Below are 24,176 nucleotides of genomic sequence, written 5' to 3' on the forward strand. Positions count from 1 at the left end.
CTAACCAGAGACTTCTGTGGGATATTCCTGTCTTTCCTGTGAAGACAGTGAAGCCTATAAAAAGAAAAAAATCCAAAACCACAGCAAAGACATCTCCAAGCCCCATACTTCTACAATAATGGCATATGGGGGGCCTCTGCTGTGTATTTGAAATACATTCTATTTTCAAAGCTAACTGGCTGATTTATGAAGAAACACACATGTGTTTTTTGCTTCCCATAAGCACATTTGGATATTATTAAACCGAGAAGATAAAATATTGCATGGCGCTGAAGAATTAATTTCCAAATGTTTCTTTAAGATAAACAGCATATCAACTATATCTTGAATGTCATCACTTTGGATGACCAACTAAGCAGATTTATAGACATCTGCTTTGCTAAAAACGAATTGTTTTGGTCTATCTGTCATAGACCATTATGTCCAAAAATGTGGCCATTGCCCCATCTAGCCTGATATGAGGAATCTGCCCTGTGAAAGGAGACCTCTGAAAATCTGTCCTTATCAGTGGAACTGATAACAAGAGAGAGTATACGCTACATCACACATAATTCTTTAGAGAATTTTCCCATCTTAACGATGGCTTAAAAATGATATATGAAAGGGGAGACATAGAACCCTTGCCGTCGCCGCTAAGGAGAAGGACCTGTCAGCATCTTCTCGGCTCTGTAACCCAGAGCCGGTGCACAAGCCGCATGCTGGTGTGCTCACAAATCTGCTTTCTTAGCTTTCCTTAGCACATTCCAACCCATCTTCACATACTCGGAGGGTTTTTATGATGAATTTCAAAATAGCATCCTTCCTTGCTCCTTTATCCTTGCTGACCGCGTCTGTAGCGTTTAAAAAATAAATCACGAGGGTGAGAAGGTTTTGAGTCTTCCGGAGGTTTCTACACCTGGTGAGTAAGCAACCCAACAGCCAGACAGCCCTGAGAAGGGTTGCCCTGGTGCCTGCCATTTCTCTGCAGGATCGATGCAGCAAACCCAGGAACTTTTAATTCACAACTGTAATCCCTTGAAGGAAGGTAGGATTTGGCAACCTGGGTCAGAGTTCTGATCCCTCAGTTACTTAGTCTGGAAGAAAATGGGACAAGATCCTCCCAGAACAGGAAATGGAGGGCAGTGGTATCACACATTGGTAATGTTTCTCTCCAAAGGTCAATGGAGGTCAAGCAACTATAAACATAATTAACTTCTTTAGTTACCGGGGGTTACTTTGTACCACATGCAACGTTACCTTGAGAACAGAACAATTAATAACAGGCAAAAAGGAAACCTCCCATCTAGTTTACATGCCATAATTTAGAAGGCTTCTTCCACCAAAAGAACCCAGAATGGAGAGTGTATTTTATCCTCGGTAGCATCAAAAAGAAGCAGTGATTCACTCTACCACAGATAGGTCCTGGAGAGAAACAACTAAAGCTCTCAGTTCTAACCAATTATCAGGCTGCAGTTCTGCAAGGTCAGGTTCTTTCTCCAGTCTTGGGAAGCAAAGGAACTTTAAAAAAAGAAAACAGAAAACAGTGTCACTATGGCTATAACACGCTAGCCTAAAACACCCTATTTAGACCAGGCTGACTTCAAACTTTCAGTCATCCTCCTGCCTCTGTCTTCCCAATGCAAGGGCTATAGGCAGCCTCACAACACCCTGCTCCTAGTCTAACTAAATACATAGCTACATGTCTCTTTGAAAAGCAAAGAAGAAAACAGAAGATGAATAATTTAATCCCTCCAAGTTAAATGTAAATAATTGTGTTCGTTCCTTAGAACTAAATGTAAACATATTTACCTTATGTTCTTAAAGGTAGACATATTTACCGTATGCTTAACTAGTCTGTTTATTGAGAGAGATTACCTTGTATTATTACCTTAGAGAACAAAAAAGAGAAACACTGTGTCACAGATGTTGAGAAAGCATTTTTGGTTAGGAATAGAAAACCACAGTAATGTGGGGAATCATTCTCAAAAAGACTCTAAATCCCCTCTCACCTTCCAGCACATGGGAGACCAAGAGACCTTTAAAATATCTAGGAGAAAGATGGGTAATATCTCTTAGCACCACGGCTCTCCAAGGAACTCGAGATAAAAAGTTGGTTCTGGGGTCCTATCCCTCAGCAGTTCCTATTCATCTGTAGGAAAGCAACACTTGCTTTCTTGTGGGCGCAATAAACCTTTCATCCACTCGGGCTGAGTTAATCATGATATCTGGTGAGGGACAGAGACAACAGAGGCAAATTTGAAAGACAGACCGTTTCATCTCGTAAACGTAGGCTGAATATCAGCTTTGCATTCAAACTGACAGGATCCGAGAATATATTTATAATACAACAAAAACATAGCAAGGAAGGACACGTTTTGAATTTTTTCCTAATTACAAGGCTCACTGGGAGAATAAGTATGAGGAGAACTTTGTCATGGAATTAGATCTCATTCCCCTGCCAAGAAACAAAACTAACAGAAAGAAGCATGAAGAGTAAGAATTAATTATAATTTCCCACTTCAATTATTTTGTTCTCTCTCTGTCTCTCTCTCTCTGTCTCTCTCTGTGTCTCTCTCTCTGTCTCTGTCTCTCTCTCTCTCTCACTGTGTCTTTCTCTCTGTCACTCTGTGTGTGTGTGTGTCTCTCTCTGTCTCTCTGTCTCTCTCTAACAAATCTAGCTATCTGACACCTTCTCTTTTTCTTTCTAGAAGAAAACCTCCCCTTTTGTTGGGAAACCCTGCTATTAAGGTCGCAGTCTACCATAACCAGACAGCTCCCTGAGCTCAATGCAAAATGGAGGACTCCTTTTTTCAGCAGGGCTTCCTCTTCTCTGTCTGACCTTATCTGGGGAACAGGACCCCCCACATCCTCTACCTGAGGAATGTCACACAGTCCTTAGCAAAATTACAAGTACAACTTCCTGAAATGCCTCTCCCCACAAATGAGATGTTCTGAGTACCGTAAGTCTCTGCCATTCTACTCTCCACGGTTTATACAGCCCTTGCTAACCTTGTTTTCCCCCAACAAAGCACACAACCGGTTTCACTGAATACCATCTAAAAGAGCTGTGACACTGAAATCCTTAGAGAGGACCCCCACACATGCATACACACATTCACAGCCAGACAGACTGCTTCACCCTTTCCTGCAGGATAAGCAGTGGCTTCTGAACACCCAGAGGAAAGAAGCAGAATGGAGAACCACATCTTTCTGTGTCACAAACACAAACTCCAGTACTCCTAGTAAGGATCTTTTTTAATTTGTACCTACAAAGTTCATAGCAACAAATGTTCATTTTGTAATCCATAGACCTCTGTGAATGGTGCAGTGGTTTGAATCACTGATGGCCCCAACAATCTTGGGCATTTGAATATTTAGTCCCCAGTTGATAATGGTGTTTGGGTAGGTTTAGAGACATGGCCTTGCTGAAGAATGTCACAAGAAGCAGGCGTTGAGAGTTTAAAAATAGATACCAATTCTTGTTTGCTTTCTCTGTTTCCTGCTTGCAGTTCAATATGGAAGCTCTCGGCCGCCAATTCCAGCTGCCATGTCATGGCTCCAACATCATAGACTCTAACTGTCTGAAATAAACTTTTTTTATAGGTTGCCTTGGTCATGGTGTTTTATCACGGCAATAGAATAGTAGCTAATACCATTGGTTAAACTGTGGCTTCAAACAACTCATTAAGGAAACCAACAAAAGATAAAATCACTTTGAAACCTTTTTTAAAAAGTCAGGTAAAAGACCATAGAAGCAATATAGATGTTCAGTACCTCTATACAACTCATAATCTGTATTCCCAGAATGAAGTCTTTTAATAATTCCCAGGGTGCTATGTGCCTAAGACTTAAATTCCTAGACTCGACAGGCTCACTGAGACTTCTCACACATAAATTCTGGATAATACCCTGATGTCTTCTTCACCATGATATAAAAATATGATTAAGCTATGAGGAAACACAGCACTTGCTTATATATACCCTTGAACAAGAAAAAGGAGACCATATTTCACCATAGTAGAGACAAAGAACTTACCATATGCTTGAACTAGCAATCCTCGCCAGAGAGTCCGGGGCAAGAGTGCTCCCAAATTCCCTATCAACTCCTCCTATAGATTCTTTTCAGCGTCTTCGGGAGCTTTGGAAGGTCTGGACCACTGTAGTACAATCGCAAACTCACCTACTAGACACAGCACTGTAGATTCACAGGCAAGACTATTAAGCAGGCTGATTATGATTGACTATGGCAGCCATTTCTTTTTTTTTTAAGTTTTTTTTCATCTTTATTAACTTGAGTATTTCTTATTTACATTTCGATTGTTATTCCCCTTCCTGGTTTCCGGGCCAACATCCCTCTAACCCCTCCCCTTCCCCTTCTCTATGGGTGTTCCCCTCCCCAACCTCCCCCCATTACTGCCCTCCCCCCAACAATCCCATTCACTGGGGGTTCAGTTTTGGCAGGAAAAAGGGCTTCCCCTTCCACTGGTGCTCTTACTAGGCTATTTATTGCTACCTATGAGGTCAGAGTCCAGGGTCAGTCCATCTATAGTCTTTAGTTAGTGGCTTAGTCCCTGGAAGCTCTGGTTGCTTGGCATTGTTGTACATATGGGGTCTCGAGCCCCTTCAAGCTCTTCCAGTTCTTTCTCTGATTCCTTCAACAGGGGACCTATTCTCAGTTCAGTGGTTTGCTGCTGGCATTCGCCTCTGTATTTGCCGTATTCTGGCTGTGTCTCTCAGGAGCGATCTACATCCGGCTCCTGTCGGTCTGCACTTCTTTGCTTCATCCATCTTGTCTAATTGGGTGGCTGTATATGTATGGGCCACATGTGGGGCAGGCTCTGAATGGGTGTTCCTTCAGTCTCTGTTTTAATCTTTGCCTCTCCCTTCCCTGCCAAGGGTATTCTTGTTCCCCTTTTAAAGAAGGAGTGAAGCATTCACATTTTGATCATCCGTCTTGAGTTTCATCTGTTCTAGGCATCTAGGGTAATTCAAGCATTTGGGCTAATAGCCATTTATCAATGAGTGCATACCATGTGTGTCTTTCTGTGATTGGGTTAGCTCACTCAGGATGATATGGCAGCCATTTCTAATACCCCAAGGACCCTCTAAACCACGCCTAAGAGCCTGAGACCCACAGAGACTTCAAGCAGCAATGTGGTGGAGGCAGAGGGTGAGTCCGCAGAGTGCACAGTATCTGAAACAACTGTATTTTTTTTAAAGGCAGGTCTTATGGAAATATGGAAAGATGCTTTTTATTTATCAATCATTTTATTCGTTACCTTTCAAATATCCCCCTTCCCAGTTTCCTCTGCACAACCACCCATCCCCTCCCCCCTTCCCCTTCGCCTCTGTGAGCGTGCTCTTCCACCCACTCATCCACTCCCGCCTCACTGCTCTAGCATCCCCCTAAGCTGGGGCATCAAGCCTTCACAGGACCAAGGGCCATCCCTCCCACTGATGGCAGACAAGGCCATCCTCTGCTACATATGTGGCTGGAGCCATGGGTCCCTCCATGTGTACTCTTTGGCTGGGGGTTGAGTCTCTGGGAGCTCTGGTGATCCACTTAGTTGATATTGTTCTTCCTGTGGGGTTACAATCCCCTTCAGCTCCTTCAGTCCTCCCCATAGCTTTTCCACTGGGGTCCCTGGTCTCAGTCCAATGGTTGGCTGTGAAAACCTGCATCTGTATTGGTCAGATTGATGGTAGAACCCTGCAGGGAACAGCCATACGGGCTCCTGTCAGCAAGTACTTCTTGGTATCAGCAATAGTGTGGGGGTTTGTGTCTGCAGATGAGATGGATCCTGAGGTGGGGTGGTCTCTGGATGTCCTTGGAAAGATAATTTTAAGACATGCTATCATATAATTGGTGGGAAAAAAAAAGATGGGGCAGAGCTGTGAGTGGTAGAGAGAAGCAGAGAGCAGAGGGAGCATGGGAGGTTCTGGTCAGCTCTTGCTGCTGGCCCTGCTGGCAGAGGAGAATGCAGGACGACAGCACTAAGCAGAGGCAGCAAGCATGATGGTAGTGCCTGGGAAGCCTGTGGGAGATGTGTGGTCAAGGCCAGGAGCTCTAAGGGATCCTGCCCATCCCCCTCCCAGCTGCAAGATTGCCCAAAATCTGGAAATCAACAGGCTATCCAAGATGAGTCTCGGTGATAGTCCAGTATTTATAGTTCTTATAACGAGATTAATAAGAGACAAACATACAGTTTTGCCTATCTTCACAATGAAATGAAGACCAGAGAAAGGGAAACTCATCTATTTTTATTTTCAGGTTCGATGAAGAGAAGACAGACATAGAGACATATAACTGGACAAATCCCATGTCATGGATAATCTTAATTGTCAGCTGAATTAGAATTAGCACAGAACATGCCACTGGGTATATCTAAGAGAGCGTTTCTGGGAGAGGGAAGACTCATTCTCAATATGAGTGGCACCACTCCGTGGGGTCCCAGGCTGAAAACAAAGGTGAAAATGGGCACCAGAACTCTTCTCTCTCTGCTCCCTGACTATGAACACATTGGGATCAGTCACATTAGGCTCCTGCCACCCATAGTCTTCCCATAGAACTAATTAAATCCTCAGACTGTGAACAAAAGTAAACTCTTCCTTCCTCAAGACACTCCTTTCAGATATCATATTAGAGCAAAAAGAAAAGTAACTAACACAGGGTATATGGCCTGATGATAAATCAGGGTGGAGGTTGTATTTAACAAAACCTTTTGGTCATAATCTTCTGTATCTTCAACAATGAAGAGATTTCCTAACTCCAGGTATGAAAATCGTACCTCTCATCACAGAAAGGTTGGAGCCAGTTCAAAAGCGACCTGCTCTCTCCTCTTTGCTCCAGTTCGACTCCAATCTCAAGGTGATGTATTTTGGAGAAGCACTTCTGAACCTCATACCACCTTCATTGTCAATGTCACTTTTATTTCCTCTGATGAAGTGATGAGATGAGAGTCAAGCTGGGCTGAACCTAGAGCCTTTCCTTCTCTTTACTAACTAGGCCTAGGCCTAGGCTTGGAAGCTTTTAGCCTCCTGTGAGTTTGAGTATGCTTGGCACTATTAAGAGGTGTGACTTTGTTGGAGTAGGTGTGACTTTGTTGGAGGAAGTATGTCACTGTGGGGGTGGCGATGAGACTCTCCTCGTAAACATGTGGGAGCCAGTCTTCTCCTAACTGCCTTCAGAACAAATGGTGGAACTCTCAGCTCCTTCAGCACCACATTGGCCCGGATGCTGCCATGCTCCTATCTTGATGATAATGGGCTGAACCTCTGAACCTGTAAGACAGGCCCAATTAAATGTTGTCCTTTATAAGAGTTGCTTTGGTCATGGTGTCTGGTCACAGCAGTAAAACCCTAAGATACCTCAGGACAGTCTAATCTTCAAAGAGATTCTGACAGAATTGCTTTGTTTGACTTTCATTAATTTCGGCAATATGTTCTAATCTTTCGGCTCCTCACTCTCTGGCTCATTCTGTCTTCACCTATGTTTACCTTGTTCTCTCTGCAACCTGTTTCTGTCCAACTGTTCCAGTAAAACTCATATACACCTATGGGGCAAGTGCCACCAGACAGAACAACTGGTAAAGTTGAACAAGCCTAAACCCCAAGAAGTCTCAGAATTAAGAATGGTAGGCATAAGGTCAGCTCTCTACCAAACTACCTTATCTGGAACACACAGCCATGACACCCCACTGAGACATGCTCACATAACATAAAAACCTAAGGTTCTCCATGCTAATGAGGCATCGATAGTGCTTATCCAATGAGCTTCCCTTCCTGGGCATCCCTTCCTGCAAAAGGTATACCTGGACCACTCTGAGTAAGATGTATGTATCCTCCATCAAATAAAATAATTTGGACAAGCAAATACTGTCTCCTTTATCAAGGATTACCTGGGCAGGGGGAGAGCTTCATCATAAAAAGTGTGCCTAAATCACTCAGACAAGGCCTTTTCTCTTCCAGTCCCTCCAACACTCATCACTCAGAACCAAGCCAGATTCCATCCCAGGCTCAGTCATCTTTTTCCTGCCTGGTGCAAAGAGAAAGCTTGGACCCCAGTTCCCAACTCCCCGTGGTCCCCAGCAACATCTGGGTGTCCAGGAAACCAGAAACCATAGCATCCGTCCCAGCCCCTAATGTTTCTCACCTGGGAAAACACAGGCTGGCACCTCTATCATGAACTGTGTTCTGCTTCCCCAGGCAGCACTTGGGCACCCTAGCTTCAAGGCATACATGCAGCCCAACAAATACCCACTACACGCCACACGCCACACACCACACACCACACACCACACACCACACACCATACAACACACAACACACAACACACAACACACAACACACACCACACACCACACACCACACACCACACACCATACAACACACACCCCACACCCCACACCACACACCACACACCACACACCCCACACCACACACCACACACCACACACCACACCACCCTTTTTTCTCTTTCTCTGCTCTTAAGTAGCCTCTCCTATGTTGTTCTCCTGTGACTTGGGGCATATTCTATCTGACTGATTCTGTCAAATCTTTCTCTGATTCATCATTTTGTCTGCCACTCAATTAGATGTCATTTTCAAACATGGCTGCTTCCTTCTATTAACTAACCTTGCCTTCATTGTTAGGAATTAAAAGTATGTACTAAGGCCAAGCCTGCATTCCAGCCAAATCATATCTTTGGTTGTGAACTCTTGCCAAAGCAGCCATGGTGCTGGATTAAAATCCCTCTTCACTTCATTACTTGGAATATAGTAAATGTTCAACAAAAATATCAGGAACAGTAGGTGGATAGGGGCTCAAACCAGCTTCTGGCTTTACAATAAACAGCAAAATTCAATGAATATCATAAATGCTAATGTCCCTTGTCCTTTTCAAAACCAGCAAGTAGCCACCAAAAAAAAGGCAATCCTGTTGTTTTCAACAACTCTTAAGTTTATGGCCTAGAGAATAATGATTCTGTCTCATCCACCCATAGTCAGCAGTCTTAAGTAGACAGATTTTTTTTATTATCTCTCTCTCCCTCCACAAACAGCAAATGCTAATGCTACCCAAGTGAATGCACTTTAAGAGTTCAAAGGGTTTTTCCCCTCAGGAAAAAGAACTAAGAATTAGTCTGTGGCCTCCCAAGATCTCACACATACACAGTCTCACATGTACACAGTCACATGACAAGCAATGACCTTAGAGCAGCCAACAGTATTTTTTACTGTTCATTATTTTCAATTGTGTGAGTATGTGGCATGGTAAGTAGGTACCCATAACTGTAGATGCCCAAGGAGGACAGAGGTGTTCACGCCCCAGGAAGGCAAGCTGTAGGCAGTTGTGAAGACCTACTTGACATGTGTGTTGAAAACTGAAAATAGGGGAAGCACAGCTATTAATAAAGGGAGTGGACTAATTAATTCACCTGTGTGTGCATGTGTATTTGTGTGAGCAAACGGGATTAGATTCTCTGCATCTTTATCAGCACAATATAGCCACTACCACAGTTAGTGTAATGAGTAGTTTACACTGCCACAAGTACACCTCAGAAGGTATCTTTTCTTTGTCCAATGACACTGGGGTAATGGGAGATACTGAAGTAACGTGTGAATGTCTGGTATTCAATTATCAGCCAAATGGATTTTAGGAACAGGTTTTCATTTTCAAACCTGTGTTTCCTACATGGACACGTCAAAGGAATATAAACAACGGTGGCAGGTGTGTCCAATCAGAGCCTTGCTGTCAGTGGTTAATACCTGCAGCACATCATTAGCAACAGAGATGGAGAAACTGTCCCAGGATTGGCAAGTGCTGGAGTCCCCAGGGCAGTGAATAACTGCAGCCCATGTGGGTGGGACTTTGTTTAGGGCCTTGATTACATGGCTCCCCAACTCAACATCTGTGTTATTCTGTCTTTATTCTTCTGTACCTCTCACAGAGGATGTTGACAAGTACAAGAAGTCAAAATTGTTGGGTTCTTTTAAGGTTTTTGGTGTTAGTGTTGGTGGTTTTGGTTTGGTTGGTTTGGTTTTTCTGTGTAGTTCTGGCTACTGGAATTTGCTCTGTAGATCAGGCTGGAACTCACAGAAATGGGCCTGCCTCTGTGTCCCTTGTTCTGGAATTAAAGGTGTGTGCTGCTGCCACTGCTGCCGTCGGCACCACCACCAAAACCACCACCACCAGACTGTCTGATGTCTTCTTACAAACAGAAGATACAAGTTAATGTCCACAATTGATCCACTGTGGGTGCTGGTAATCATTGCACAATGTATGTAGGTGATCAAAAGAGCGAAAGGAAATGTTGTTAGTAGCACCCCAAGCAAGGAAGATTTTTTAACAGTGGCATTTATAATTAATTTATTTTTGTTTTTATGTGTGTTTTTGCCTGTACATCTTGTACATTGGTGTCCTAGGCCAGAAGAAAATGTTGAATCCCCTAGAACTAGAGTTTCATATGGTTGTAAGCCACCATGGGGCCACTGAAAATCAAGTCACAAGTCCTCAGGAAGAACAGCCGGTGCTCTTAACTACTCCAGTCATCTCTCCAACCCCTACAAGTCTTTATCTTAAAGCATTGATTCTTAGCCTTCCTAATGCTGTGACCCTTTAATACAGTTCTTTATGTGACCCCAAATTATTTTGTTGCTACTTCATAGCTATAATTTTGCTACTGTTATGAATTGTAATGTAAATATATGATATACGGGATATCTGATATGTAAACCTCTGGGGGTTGTCACCCCCAGGTTAAGAACCACCGTCTTAGACTCCTACCACAGGTGGCTTAGGTGTTGCAAACCTACAGTAGAGAAGGAAGACGCTGTTCTGTCTGCCTTAAAATTATTCCTGCATTGTTCCATCTGGTTAGGGCAGGGCACTTGGCACCACTGTGACAATTCAGGACTACTGTTCTAAGTATTCATTTGTTAGCTGGATGAGGCTAGCCATTGTTTGGCCATTCAGCATTTCAGTGCGTGGTCTTATTCAGTCTGCTGACACCAGTAAAACTTGGACACAAAGTCATTCCCTACCAATCTGTTACGAAGGAACTGGACCATGTCTTAACATGCTTTGACCCTGGTCAATATCCCTTTCCGGCTGCTGTGTTCCACTCCTGAAAATGAAACAAATCAATGAGCTTTTCTTTTTCGGTTACTTATTAGAAAGTGAGTGCCACACAAGGCATGCCTCATGACTCCCATTAAGCTCTTTTGATGCAGTTAATGCTAATTCATAAAAAGAAAATATCCTAAATTCCAAAATCTGACTTTAAGGCAGATGAGAGTTCATTGAATTCAGCTCACAGCGCGGAGAGATGTTTCTTTTGCCACAAGCATGGTGGTAGGGATTTGGCTGGTTGAATCAAAGAAAACAGAAGGAAAGGTTAAGTTACAGCATACTAAATTTGTTTGGGGAGGGGAGAGATTTTCTACAATCCAGCAATACTTTTGAACTCACTTTCCCCATCTTTATTAATGACTCTGAGGAGGAGAAGCAATGGCATCTTAATAACCTCTGCAGGCAAATCACAATGCCTGCTGTACCTTGCTGTTAACATTCATAGCTGAGAAACGAAACCAAGTAATACAGTCAGATTAGAAATGTAGGGAGGCAGTAAAAATGAAATCCAGCCTCGTAAGCTAATATCTCTTCGGGGAATGGTATAAAACACCTTTATGTAATTGAAGGAAGGTCCTTGTAAGAGTGTAATGGCAGAGGAGACACGGAACTGTTATACGAAACTAAAACAGGATTTACTATGTGCAGTGACAGCCAAAAGAGAAGCTACCAGAATGTGTGTGGTAGAAGAAGGTATCTAGTCTCACAGAGAAAGGGGGGAAAAAAGCCTCAGAAAGAAATGGACACAGAGCAACACATAGCTCTCAGAACTCACTGACAAGGGGGAAAAAAGCAACCCACAGGAATTAAGTATATCGAGGAGGCAGAAAAACAATAAAAATCTAATGAATCAAAGTAATTATGGAAAGAAGAGAAAAATCAGACCTGCCTGGTTTGCCTAAATAATCACTTTGGAGAGATCAACCAGCTGCATATATTTACAGATGAGCAACACTAAACACACACACACACACACACACACACACACACACACACACACCAGATTTTAAAAAGTTTTATGGTGCCTTTGTTTATGTTTGGACATCAGAGATAACTCTAAAACCTTATATTTCTTGAAATTCAAGAGAAAGGTAGTTACAAATAAAAATTATGAATGATTCCTTTTTCCTAAATAACTAAGAATATATGTTCCATATTCTTAGTTCTAAGATCCATTTACTCAAGTCCTGGTTGTACATGTGTGAGGAATACTAAAACTCCCGTCTGTACACTGCAAATAGACTGTTTGGGGTTGAGGACATAGTTGGTAGAGTACTTGCCTAGCATGTTAAAAGCCCCGATGTGACCCCGAGAACTTCATAAATGGGGTATCCTGGCACATGCTCATCATCACAGCATGCAGGAGGCAAAGGCAGGAAAATCAGAAATTCAAGACTATCCTTGATTATGTGGTAAATTCAAGGCCAACCCAGGCTACACGAGATCCTGTATGAATAATTAACTGGAAGAGTTGACATTTACTCCCTAATGTTTGTCATCTAGGATTTACTCAGCTTGTAATACCAAAGTGAGGTTAATTCCATGCTCAACTTCCAACAAGACAGAAAAGGGTTTAGCTGTTTAGAGAGTTTAAACACAAAAGAACATTCATACTAGAGAATTAAAAGTTACAGGTTCTTTCTCTTCTTTTGATCTCATTTTAACTCAACTTTCCTGCCCAATACCACACAAATTGGTCTTAATCTGCTTTCTCATAGGCCTCCAGAGATACCTTAAAACAAGTCTTAATCAAGCCAGTTTTAGTTTGTGTTAAGAATTTGTTATGCTTGTTACACATGTATGGCCCAGTCATCTTTGTGAATGACCTGAATTCTTCGTAGAAACAGGGAGCACATACATAAGATAAAAATAATACCCAAGGAGCTAGTGAGGCAGCTGAAAGGGGACCTGCCACCAAACCTGAGGACTGGAGTTCCAGCCCCCAGAAACCACATGGTGGAAGAAGAGTGCCAACTCCTGCAAGTGGTCAAGAGTGACTCCTGTTACTTTAGAGAAAGACTTAAGCAGAGGCCTGGATAAAGAGCCTTACTGGTAGCTAGTGGAAAGTTACTGCTGACCAAAGACACTCACTGCAAAAGCAAAGGTCCTCGAGCAGAAGCACATCTGCCTGACTTGCATTTGCCAATGAGAGTGTGACTGAACTTCAGACCAGGGAAATGTTGAGAGACAAGATGGTTACGACATTGACTGGCCTTTTCTTTGATCCAGAAAAACACTGAAAATTTTTGAGCAAACGAAAAACATCATCTGTCTCATGTTTGCTTGTTTCTAAACCACATTGTGGCTACTCGTTGAGGAATAAATTTCAGGGAACTAGGTTGATTAAATAGGAGGTGAACTAAGAAATTATCCAGGAAAGAAATCACCTACATGGAGAGAGTGAGATTAATATGGCGAGAAGAGATGTGTTTAATTAGCCGTCATCAGTATGTGGTTATGTGGATTGTAAGAAACAGGAGCTATGGTGAGTTTTCTGGTTCATCAGCCTACAGGTTCACTGCAGCCACCATTTACTTGGACAAGGAAGAGTAGGGGGAGGACAGGTATAGGCCTGGAGGATGGGAAATGAAAGATTAAGAAACCCATTGTGGAGTCATCCCCAGCCCTGAAGCAGACTGCTTGAAGGTCCCTTCCTTCCCCATCTCCACCCCCTGGGGACTCCTCCAAACCTTGGAGCAGACTGTTTTCCTCCCTCCTCCCATCCCTTTGTGTCAACCAGGGACCCCCAGTAGCCACACTAGACCTGGACTCAGGGAGATGATCTTCACTCTCCTTCCTGTTCTCCATTACTACGTCTCCAGGCTCATCCCTAGCCTGTAGCAGACTGTTAGTCTCAATATATCTGTTATTTGTATAGGATAGCTGCTGATTTTCCTGTGTAAATTTTAGTAATTTTGTGTCACGCTACTTTGCTGAAAGAGTCTAAGAGCTGTAGAAGTTTTCTGATGGAGCTTTTAGACCCTTTTATGTATACTATCATATCAACTGCAAATAAAAATACTTTAAGTGCTTCTTTTCCTGTTTGCCTCTCCCTGATCTCTTTCAGTTGTCTTGTCACTCTAGTTAAGACTTCAAGAACTATAGTGAATGTAGGTTTAGTGACAATGGACAACCTTGTCTTGTTTCTGACTTGTTTTCCACTTTAGTGGAAACTCTTTGAAGTTTCCATTTTCATTGATTTGGTTTGGGACTTGTTGTAAACTGCCTTTATTATGTCGAGTAAGGACATTGTATCCCTTTGTCTCTCTAGGCCTTTTATCATTAAGGGGTATTGGATTTTTGTCAAAGGACTTTTCTGCATCTAATGAGATGATCATGTGTTCTGTTTGTTTTGTTTTGTCATTCAGCTTGTTTATGAGGAGGATTACTTTATTGATTTGTGTATGCTGAACCATCTCTTGGATGAAGCCTACTTGATCATGGTGGATATCTTTTTAGTGTGTTCTTGAATTTAGTTTGCAAGTATTTCATTAAGAATTTTATGTGCAAAAATTGGTCTGTAATTTCCTTTTTTGGATCTTTGTGTGGTTTAGACATTAAAGTAATTGTAAAAATTATAATTCTAAGAGGACAATGTTCCTTTTGTTATTATTTTTGTGGAATAATTTGAGGAGTACTGGCATTGATCCTTCTTTGAAGGTCTGGTAGAATTTTGTGATGCATCCACTTTTTTAAAAATTACTGCTTCTGTTTCATTAGGGGTTATGGGTCTGTTTAAATTGCTTACAGGGTATTGATTTAACTTTGGTAGGTCATATATTTCAAGAATTTTATCCATTTCTTTTAGGCTTTTCAGTTTGGTGAACTACACATTTAAAAATATGTCCTTACTATACTCTTTATTTGTTTGGTGGCTCTTGTGATGTCCCCTCTTTTGTCTCTAATTTATTGATTTGGATCTTCTCTATGTGCCTTTTAGTACATTTAGATAAGAATTTTTCAATGCGATTGACTTTCTCCAAGAATCAACTCTTTGCTTCATTGATTCTATGTATTGCTTTGTTGTTGTTCATATTTTATAGATTTCAATCCTGGGTTGATTACTTCTTGTGGTCTATTCCTTTGGAATGTTATTTATTCTTTGTGTTCTAAAGCTTTCATATGTGCCATTAAGTTGCTAATATGAGATCTCTCTAATTTTTTTTAATGTAGTTGTGTTATGAACTTGACTCTTCGAACCATCTTCATTGCATCCCCTAAGTTTGGGTGTGTAGTGTTTTCATTTTCATTCAATTCTAATGTTTTTTAATTTCCTTCTTAATTTCTGTCCTTACCCATGTTTCTCATTCAGTAGTGAGTTGTTCTAGTTCCACGAGTTTGTATACTTTCTATTGTTGATATCCAGCTGTAGTCCATGGTGGTCAGATAGAATACAAGGAGCTATTTTGGTTTTCTTATATCTGTTAAGACTTGCTTTGTGTCAAAGTATATGATCAATTTTGGAGAAAGCTTCTGATATGGTATATTGTTTTGTGTTTGGGTGAAATGTCTATAAATATCTAATAGATTCACTTGATTTGTGACATTATTTAACTCTAGCATTTTTGTTTAGTTTTTGTCTGGATTTCCTTCTAGCAATAGTTAAGTATTAAAATCAGCCACTATCCCTGTATGAGGGTCAATATAATTTTAGCCTCAGTGGTGTTTTTTTATGAATTTGGGTACCCTTGTGTTTGGTGTATAGATGTTTAGATTACAAAATTCTCTTGGTGGATTTCTCACTTTATAAGCACATAAATGTCCCTCCCTATTTCTTCTGACTGGTTTTTGTTTGAAGTCTATTTTGTTGGATGCTAAGATGGCTACACTGGCTTGCTTCTTGAGTACATTTGCTTGGAATACCTTTTGCCATCCTTTTACGCTGAGGCAACACTATCCTTGATAGTAAGGTTTATTTTTTGGATACAGCAAAAAGATGGATCCTTTATTGTATCTGTACTGTTAGTCTGTGTCTTTTTTTTTTTTGAGGATTTAAAACCAGTAATATTGAACATTATTAATGAACACTGTTTTTGGTTTTTTTTGTTTTTTTGTTTTGTTTTGTTTTTTGTATTCTCAGAGCTTCCTAAGAAGCTGACCATTTATTTCAATTTTGGATGCAAGAAAAATTCTCTGACACTTGCAATTTCAGAATCTCAGGTAAGAGGGTCCATACACAGGAATGAAAATTCAAAGCTAGGCCTTCCCCAATCATAATGCACTTCTCTCTACAGGTGGAACTGATATGTATTTTAATTCTGACACCTTGGCTGGTCTCGCTTTATTTTTAAAATATCAGATGTGGAAGGGAAGGCATACTTCTGTTCCAGCAACAGTACCAGGGCTTTGCCTCAGGATGCACTACTTGGTCCTGACTAATCGATGGGCTGCCAGTACCCAGTGACATCTCTGTGAATTAGCAGGAAGTGCCTCCTGCTCCAGTGGTGGTCAAACCCCTTGGTTCCTGTTTCCTGATGAGGGAGGGATCACTGTGTCGGAGTAGAAGGAAGCAGATGTTTTCAGTGTGGAGCTGAGACAGGCACTTCAGAGTGTGGCAGAGCAATGCCATCTGCCCTGTTGCAAATCTCTGGATGAACACTGTTTTTTGATTCCTGTTATTTTGTTGTTATAATGTGGGATTTTTTTTCCTTCTTTTAATTTACTGGTTGGGATTATTTCCTTGTGTTTTCTTGTCTATAGGTAAACTCTTCAAATTGACAATTTTTTCCTACTACCTTCAGTAGAGGTAGATCTATAGCTAGATACTGCTTAGGTTTGCTTTTATCGTGGAATGTTTTTCTTTGTCTATTGTGATTAGTAGTTTTACTGAAAATAGTAGTTGATACTGATCTTTGTGGTCTCTTAGAGTCTATAGAATATATGTCCAGACCCCTCTAGCTTTTACAATTTCCACTGGGAAGTCAAGTTCTATTATAATAGGTGTGTCTGTATGTTAATTGGTTCTTTTCTATTACAGCTTTTAATATCCATTCTTGTTCTGTATGTTTAGTGTTTTAATTGGGAATTTCTTTTTTAGTTCTGTCTGACTCTTATATCTTGATAGGCATCTCCTTCTTAGGTTAGTGTGATGGTTTATATATGCTTGGCCCAAGGAGTGGCATTATTAGAAGGTGTGGCCCTGTTAGAGTAGGTGTGGCCTTGTTGGAGTTATGTGTCACTGTGGGTCTGAGTTTTAAGACTCTCACCCTAGCTACCTAGAAGCCATTATTCACTAGCGGTCTTCAGATGAAGATGTAGAACTCTCAGCTCCTCCTGCATCATGCCTGCCTGGATGCTGCCAAGTTCCTCCCTTGACAAAAATGGACTGCACCACTAAATGAGTAAGCCAGCTCCAATTAAATGTTGTCCTTATAAGAGTTGCCTTGGCTATGGTGTCTGTTCACAGCAGTAAAACCCTTAACAAGACAGTTCGGGAATTTTTCTTTTCTATGACTTTGCTGAAAATACTTTCTTGTCCTTTGACCTTTGTTTCTTCTCCTTCCTATTATTTGTAGGTCTTTTTATAGGACACAAGACTTCCTGGATGTTTTGTGCCTGAGTATTGTCAGATTTAACATTTTCTTTGACTGAGATATCGATCTCAGTTTGTCTGCAATGCTTGGGAGTCTGTCTTCTGTATCTTGTACTCTGTTCGTAATGCTTAAACTTTAAGGTTTTTGCTTGACTTCCTAAAATTTTTCATTTCCAATTTTATCTCAGTTTGGGTTTCCCTTAGTGATTCTGTATCTATTTCTATATCTTGAGCTCTTTTTATTATTTCATTCCACTCTTTGTATTTCCACATACTTCATTAAGGTATTATTCACATCCTCGTTAATGTAAACATAGTCATAATTGCCATTTTGAAGTCTTTGTCTTATGCATCAACTATATTACATTTCTCAGGGCCTTCTATAAAGGGGTCACTGGGTTCTGGTAGGGGCATATTGCCTTGTAAATGTTTGTGTTTTGTGCTGGTTGTTAGACATCTGGGGCTGGAATGTTTGTGATTTCTAGGTGTTGATATCTGATCTTGTCTTTGAAGAGTGGTTGTTTTATTTCTCGGTTTCTGTGCTCTCTTTGGATTTTAAGAAAGTGTATGGCTATGGGTTGCCTGGTATGGAGTGTTTCTACAGATTGGTATATAATCAAGAGGAATAAAATTGGACTAGGAGGTAAGATTGAAAGGGCCTTCAGGAATGAGCTAATAGGATCCTGTCCAAACCAAGAGGTAGGGTCTGAAGGAGTTGGAAGTATACTAGAAAAGGAGGATCCTGCAAATAGGTTTCAATAAAACAAATAATCTGGAAATACTGGGATGAAAGGCCTATGAGTCTGAACTATGAGTTTGAGTAGCCAATGAACAAAGTTGGAATAGGAGAAGAGGCACCTATTAAACCAGTTGTTACCAGGTTGAGGGCAAGAATGATGCAACCATAATGGAGAATAGGAAGGATAGTGTGATTCACCTACCTGAGCCCCTGCCAGATATCGCCACTGAGGATCCTAGGTATAGAATGTTTCTAGGCATTACATCTGCAGTTGGCACTAAGAAGTGACAATAGACTGGAAGGGATGGCTGAGAGGGCTCACAGGAAGGAGGAAAGCTGGGTCTACGTCAAAGCTGGGATTAGGAGAGTCCTCAGGGTATAGAGGTAGATGGGAGGAAAGGTACCTACCATCAGTCTTGTACAGTGCTCAAAATGAAACTGAAGAGATTGTATTGGAGGACAGGAAGGAAAGCAAGAATCGCCCGATTCATAAACAGTAATTTAGAAGGCAATTTGATAAGAATATCATGTCCATTTAGCAGAAAAGTAGCAGTAGTTTCCCCACAGTGACATCTCCAACTCTCACCAGACTTACAGTACCAGACACGAATTCCCTCCTGTGGAGACGGGGCACCAAATTCAAGCAGAAAGCAGTTGGTTATCCCTTTAACAGGGATATGCCACTGTTGTACCAGTAGGCTCATCTTGCCTGACCAGTCAGTATTCTTGCACATAATCCAACTATTGATGAAAATTCTCCTAAAGAAGCTTGCATAACACTTTTTAGCATTATAATGGCTAATTGGCAGGAAGAAACATCCAATGCAGTTCCATATTGATTTCTCTGTCTCATGTGACAAAGGCTTGTGCCATCTTTCGTAATAGTATCTGACCAACTGGCTCTGGTGGGCCACCAGGAGTAATGACAATTACCCATATTGTTTCCAGATTATGATAATCTAGTATATCAACTAATAAAAGCCAGAAACTTGGGCTTTAAAGTTCCAGAAAAATTGTCCCTTTAGAAAAGGTGAGTCAATATTTCCCATTGTCTTAAGCCATCCTTTAGGATAATGAGCTATGAAACAAATATGCTTCTATTTATCAACAGATTAAAAATGCAAACAAAAATCTTCCCACATTCCCAGGACACTAACACACTCACTTTTTAATCCACCTAAAAGTATAAATCAAATAATTTAAAAAAAAACACACAATTCTATATGTTTTGAGGTAGCATCATAGTTTAAATACTCATGCTTTCTCTAGCCATCCAACATTTTACATGGTACCTATAATTACAAATACAAACACTATTAGAAGTGGGAATGGTGCCATGTACTGGCACCATGCCCCAGCCATTACAGGCCAAGGCAGGAGAATTTCAATTTAAGGTCCACCTGGGCTACACAGTGGGAATCTGTCTCACAAAACAAAACACAAACAATAAGAACAAACGTGTTTCAGGCCTTGGTTTATGAAATATTTTCATCCCACCATCATTTTTAAGCTACCTCTGCAACTAATCTGGTGCGTTGTTACATGATTTTAAGTTATTTCAAAGAGGACATCCATTAGAACAAATCACAGCTTAAATATACCTGACTTCAGCTGCAAGGTTCAGCTTTTGTTTTAAATTGTAATTTGATCTGGAATTCACAGGAGGCAAGCCACTCCTTCTGGATACGATGGGCTGCTGCTCTATGGTTCTAGCTCCCACACTGGAGATAAAGGGTTATAATCTATCTCAATCATATTTTTGCTGTGAAACTCCAGTGGGCTTCATCTCACATTGTTAGGGAGAGAAAATGAAATAGAAATTCCGATTGGCATTAGGTAGAAAATGTAACCTTAATAAAATGACTCTCATAGCTGCATAATAAAATTCTATTCCTTCTCTGCATGTTATTCAGATAACACCTCCTCCATTATGCCTGGTATTTGCCCATCAGATATGCTCGGTGATATTATCCTCCTTCCACTCAGAAAGCACAATGCCTTCTCAGCGGTGAGATCCTTCATGCTTAAGCAGAAATTGAGGTCATGCAGATATGAAATTCCCAATCCATATTTTTTCTTATTTTCTTTTTCCTATTTTTGAGATTATAAAATTATTTATCACATTTCTCCCTTATGCTTCCTGCCTCTAAACTTTCTCATAATATTCTTCCCTTCTTTTAAATTCATGACCTCATTTTTGTTGGTACATGGATATAAATATATAGATATATATTCTTAAATGCAACCAGTTCAGTCTGTATACTATTAATTGAATGTATGTTTTCAGGAATAACCATTTGGTATTAAATAATCAATCTGCCTGTTCTTCCCTGGAAAAGACCATTTCTCCCTCTCATGGCATTCCTTAGTTGCTTGTTGTTCTTTGTGTAGGGTCGAGGCCTCATGGACTTTTCCCTGTCTGCTTTGGAATGTCTGTAAGTATCAAGCTGGTGAGACTTATCTATAGGAGAGGATCACTTTTCTCCAGGTGTGTAGCCATTGGTAAGTTTCCCATGATGCAATAAATAACACTATTCCATAAATATCCCTGCACCTATGGACAAAACAACAATCCTTTACTATTCCTCCAACCTACCTTGCTTTCCTTTCCTCACAGGCATTCCAGGATCCTCAGGATCAGTGCTGCCATCCTGTGATTTCTAAACATCCAGATGTAGCTCCTCATCCTCAGATATGGAACTTGATCTAAATTCTGATAAATCAAACCTCAAAGACAACCCATGGGAGGAGCTCCAAGACAGACGGAGGAAAGGAGTGGGGAGGAGGGAGTCACTACACTAGTTATACACAGTTGTGATTCATTCAACAGCCTAGACGTGAGGTGTGTGTCACTGTGCTCCAAAGAGAGATTAAGTAAGTTTTCCAAGACCTCACATCTACATGAGAACACAACCCGGATTCCAAACATATGTGAGATTCTCAAATTCATTCTGCACAGTGCATGATGCTAAAATGCAGCTCTAAACCAGCACAACCAAGTTCCCTCTAGGGCACAACATTATCCCTGAGGATGATTCCAATAATAAAGCAACTTTCAAATCGTTTTATGAGCAGTAGAAAGAATCATCACGAGAAAGGATTCATACGTTCCCAGGGTCCCCCAGTTAGACACATTTAACTTGGACACAAATATAAAGAATGAAGATCAAAAAGGGAGAAAAGAAACAAAGAGGGGATGAGGCTTACACGAGTTGACCAGAACAGACTACACTGGGGACTTTTTTTTGCCAAATTCAATAAAGATGTGTGTTTCTGATATCTAAAATCAACATGAAAAGTTTGCCCTCCTACCCCCAGGGCCTTTGTATAGAGCCCATAATTGAACTTTACTTCCTCTGGCAAAGATTTCCTTCAAGGTTTTTGTAATGTTCAAAGCAAGCTTTATTCCATCCTTAGCAGAGCTTCAACGATTCCCTACATATTTGCGATTTTAGAGAGAAAACTCAATGAAATGGTAAAGACCTTGATTATTAGAGGGTTGGAAGATTCATACTTTGCTCTGATGGAGCAAAACCTTGGCAGGGTGAGAACCACCTTCAGAGTACAGCAGTGAAGTTTCCACTCTGCTGTGTCAGATGAATGGCTTTCATTTTCCTGTTTGCTTATCCTCAGTAAGAACGCCAGATTGATTCAAGTTATTTGTAATGCCTTGAAGGCATAGGATGCTGTAGCATCGAGAGTCCTCACAACATACTATTGCTTTTCTAAGGGAGAATTTGTCATGGTAACATACATGCCAACAAAAAGAAATTCTGTTTCTCTTTACATATTAATATTGCTTGTGAATAAGTTAATATAGCAATCAGAAATGTCAGTGTAGAGTTGATGCTGGGATGCATTTTCTTTTAAGGTTTTTATTTTTATTTATACGTATATGCATGTCATGTACATTTGTGTGCATGAGAGCAGTGCCAGCAGAAGCCAGAAGAGGATATCAAAATCCCTGGACCTAGAGTTATAGGCAGTTGTGAGCCACACCACAGATGCTGAGAATTCTTGATTCTCTGGACGATCATCAAGGTTTTGTAACCACTGAGATATCTCTCTAGCTCCCTTTCATGTGTTTCCTAAACTGTAGGTAGACAGCAAGACCTTTATTCATTCTTAATTCCAAGACAGACCACAGCAGCAAAGTATCAAAAAATCTATTCGCAACATCGAGTCAGGAATTCCAATAAAAATTCTATTTTCTCCATAATCATAAAATGGCACCAAGGAAAGCATCTTGGCGTTGACTGTATACATAGCTGAGAAAGATGATTTTTCCGCCTTATTACATAAACAGTTGGAAAACCTGAGAAAAAGTTCTTTCATGTCCTACCACACTACTTTCCTCAAAAGTTAGCAGGAAAAGTATAGCATTGCGTAGAGCTTTAAAGCCTTGATGAGTGTTAATATAGACACCCAAAACTACTTTTCCTCAATAATCAGAATGCCAGTCATTGAATGTCATATGAAATAAGATCCATCTAGAGGTATATGGCCTCCCTGCACCTTGTAAATCCCAACTTTCTTATCACTCTGTCCAGACTCAGTTATATTAGCATACAAAGAGGCTCTTTTCCAAAAGTTAAGTGTTCTTCCCTCTCTTATTCCTTTCTCCTATTAAAAAAGGGAATGAAAAAAGGGAAGGAAGAAAGGATAAAAGGAAGGAAGGGAGAGAGGGAAAGGAGGGAAGTAAGGAAGAAAAATGAAGGAAGGAAAGAAGGGAGAGAGGAAGGAAGGAAGGAAGGAGGGAAGGAAGGAAGGAAGGGAAAGAGGGAGGGAGGGATGGAGGGAGGGAGGGGGGCAAAGGAAGGCAAGGGAAAATGGGAAAGGAGGAAAGGAAGAAAGGGAAAAGAAGGAAGAAACAAGCAAAGAAAAAAGAAAGCCACAGACAGTTGAGAGCACTGGACCCTTTCTCCCTAATTTTGGATTCTTAAGAAATGAAATGTGAGGGCAAAGAGATGGTTCAGAGGTTAGGAGCACTGACTGCTCTTCCAGAGGTCCTGAGTTCAAATCCCAGCAACCACATGGTGGCTCACAACCATCTGTAATGAGATTTCATGCCCTCTTCTGGAGTATCTGAAGATGACTACAGTGTACTTATATATAATAAATAAATAAATAAATAAATAAATAAATAAATAAATAAATAAATAAATAAATAACTCTTTTTAAAAGGAAATGAATTGTGAACAACATAAAAGCAGATACTTGCTGTCTAGTCATCCCATATATAGTTCTGTGCAGTTACAGAAATGAGAGGGCTGAAATGTTCCTTCACTGTAAGAGTTTATAATCTAAAGTCAAAGGCTAGGATAACATATCTGTATATTCTAAAACAATGGCTCTCAACCTTCCTAATGCTGCAACCCTCTAATATAGTCCCTCAACCACAGTTTATTCTATTTCTGTTTCATACCTGTAATGTTGCTACTGTTTTGGATCATAGTGTAAAATCTGATATGCAACTCCCAAAGGGGTCAAGATCCACAGGTTGAGAACCACTGTTCTAAAGGAAGCTCAAAATATAAGAGGAAGAATTAGAAATATGGGCACGAACAGATTTGCCGATGAGAACAAAGTGGTACTGCCTTGGGTGACTATAGGAGCATCCTGGCCCCTCTTAATGTCTACCACATGCCCCTTTCTCATCATCTGAGAATATTCTATGTCATGTCAGCCTCTTTCCCCAGAACTGATTGGTTGAATCAAATATATATTTATTGTAGCTTATCATGATGGAATACACCTTTAATCCCAGCACTCAGGAGGCAGAGACAGGCAGATCCCTGA

The 24,176-nt window shown here is 40.8% G+C and overlaps 1 protein-coding gene and 1 long non-coding RNA gene across 2 annotated transcripts in view; one reads left to right on the plus strand and one right to left on the minus strand.

Moving 5' to 3' along the window:
• Erich1 (glutamate-rich 1) overlaps positions 1–24,176 on the plus strand; it is a gene marked incomplete at its 5' end in the record, with an annotated part of 52,793,804 nt that overhangs the window by 28,076,384 nt on the left and 24,693,244 nt on the right.
• The window catches only part of LOC102547380 (uncharacterized), a 33,201-nt gene continuing 15,244 nt past the window's right edge, over positions 6,220–24,176 (minus strand). The window contains exon 5 of one of the 2 annotated variants that reach the window (XR_015640500.1): positions 6,220–7,260. This is a non-coding gene — a long non-coding RNA (uncharacterized LOC102547380). The remainder of the gene's footprint in view (positions 7,261–24,176) is intronic. The other variant, XR_015640501.1, reaches the window with a different exon arrangement.

Source organism: Rattus norvegicus, chromosome 16 (genome assembly GCF_021556685.1).
Source record: "Rattus norvegicus strain SHRSP/BbbUtx chromosome 16, alternate assembly SHRSP_T2T, whole genome shotgun sequence".
Lineage (NCBI taxonomy): Eukaryota > Metazoa > Chordata > Mammalia > Rodentia > Muridae > Rattus > Rattus norvegicus.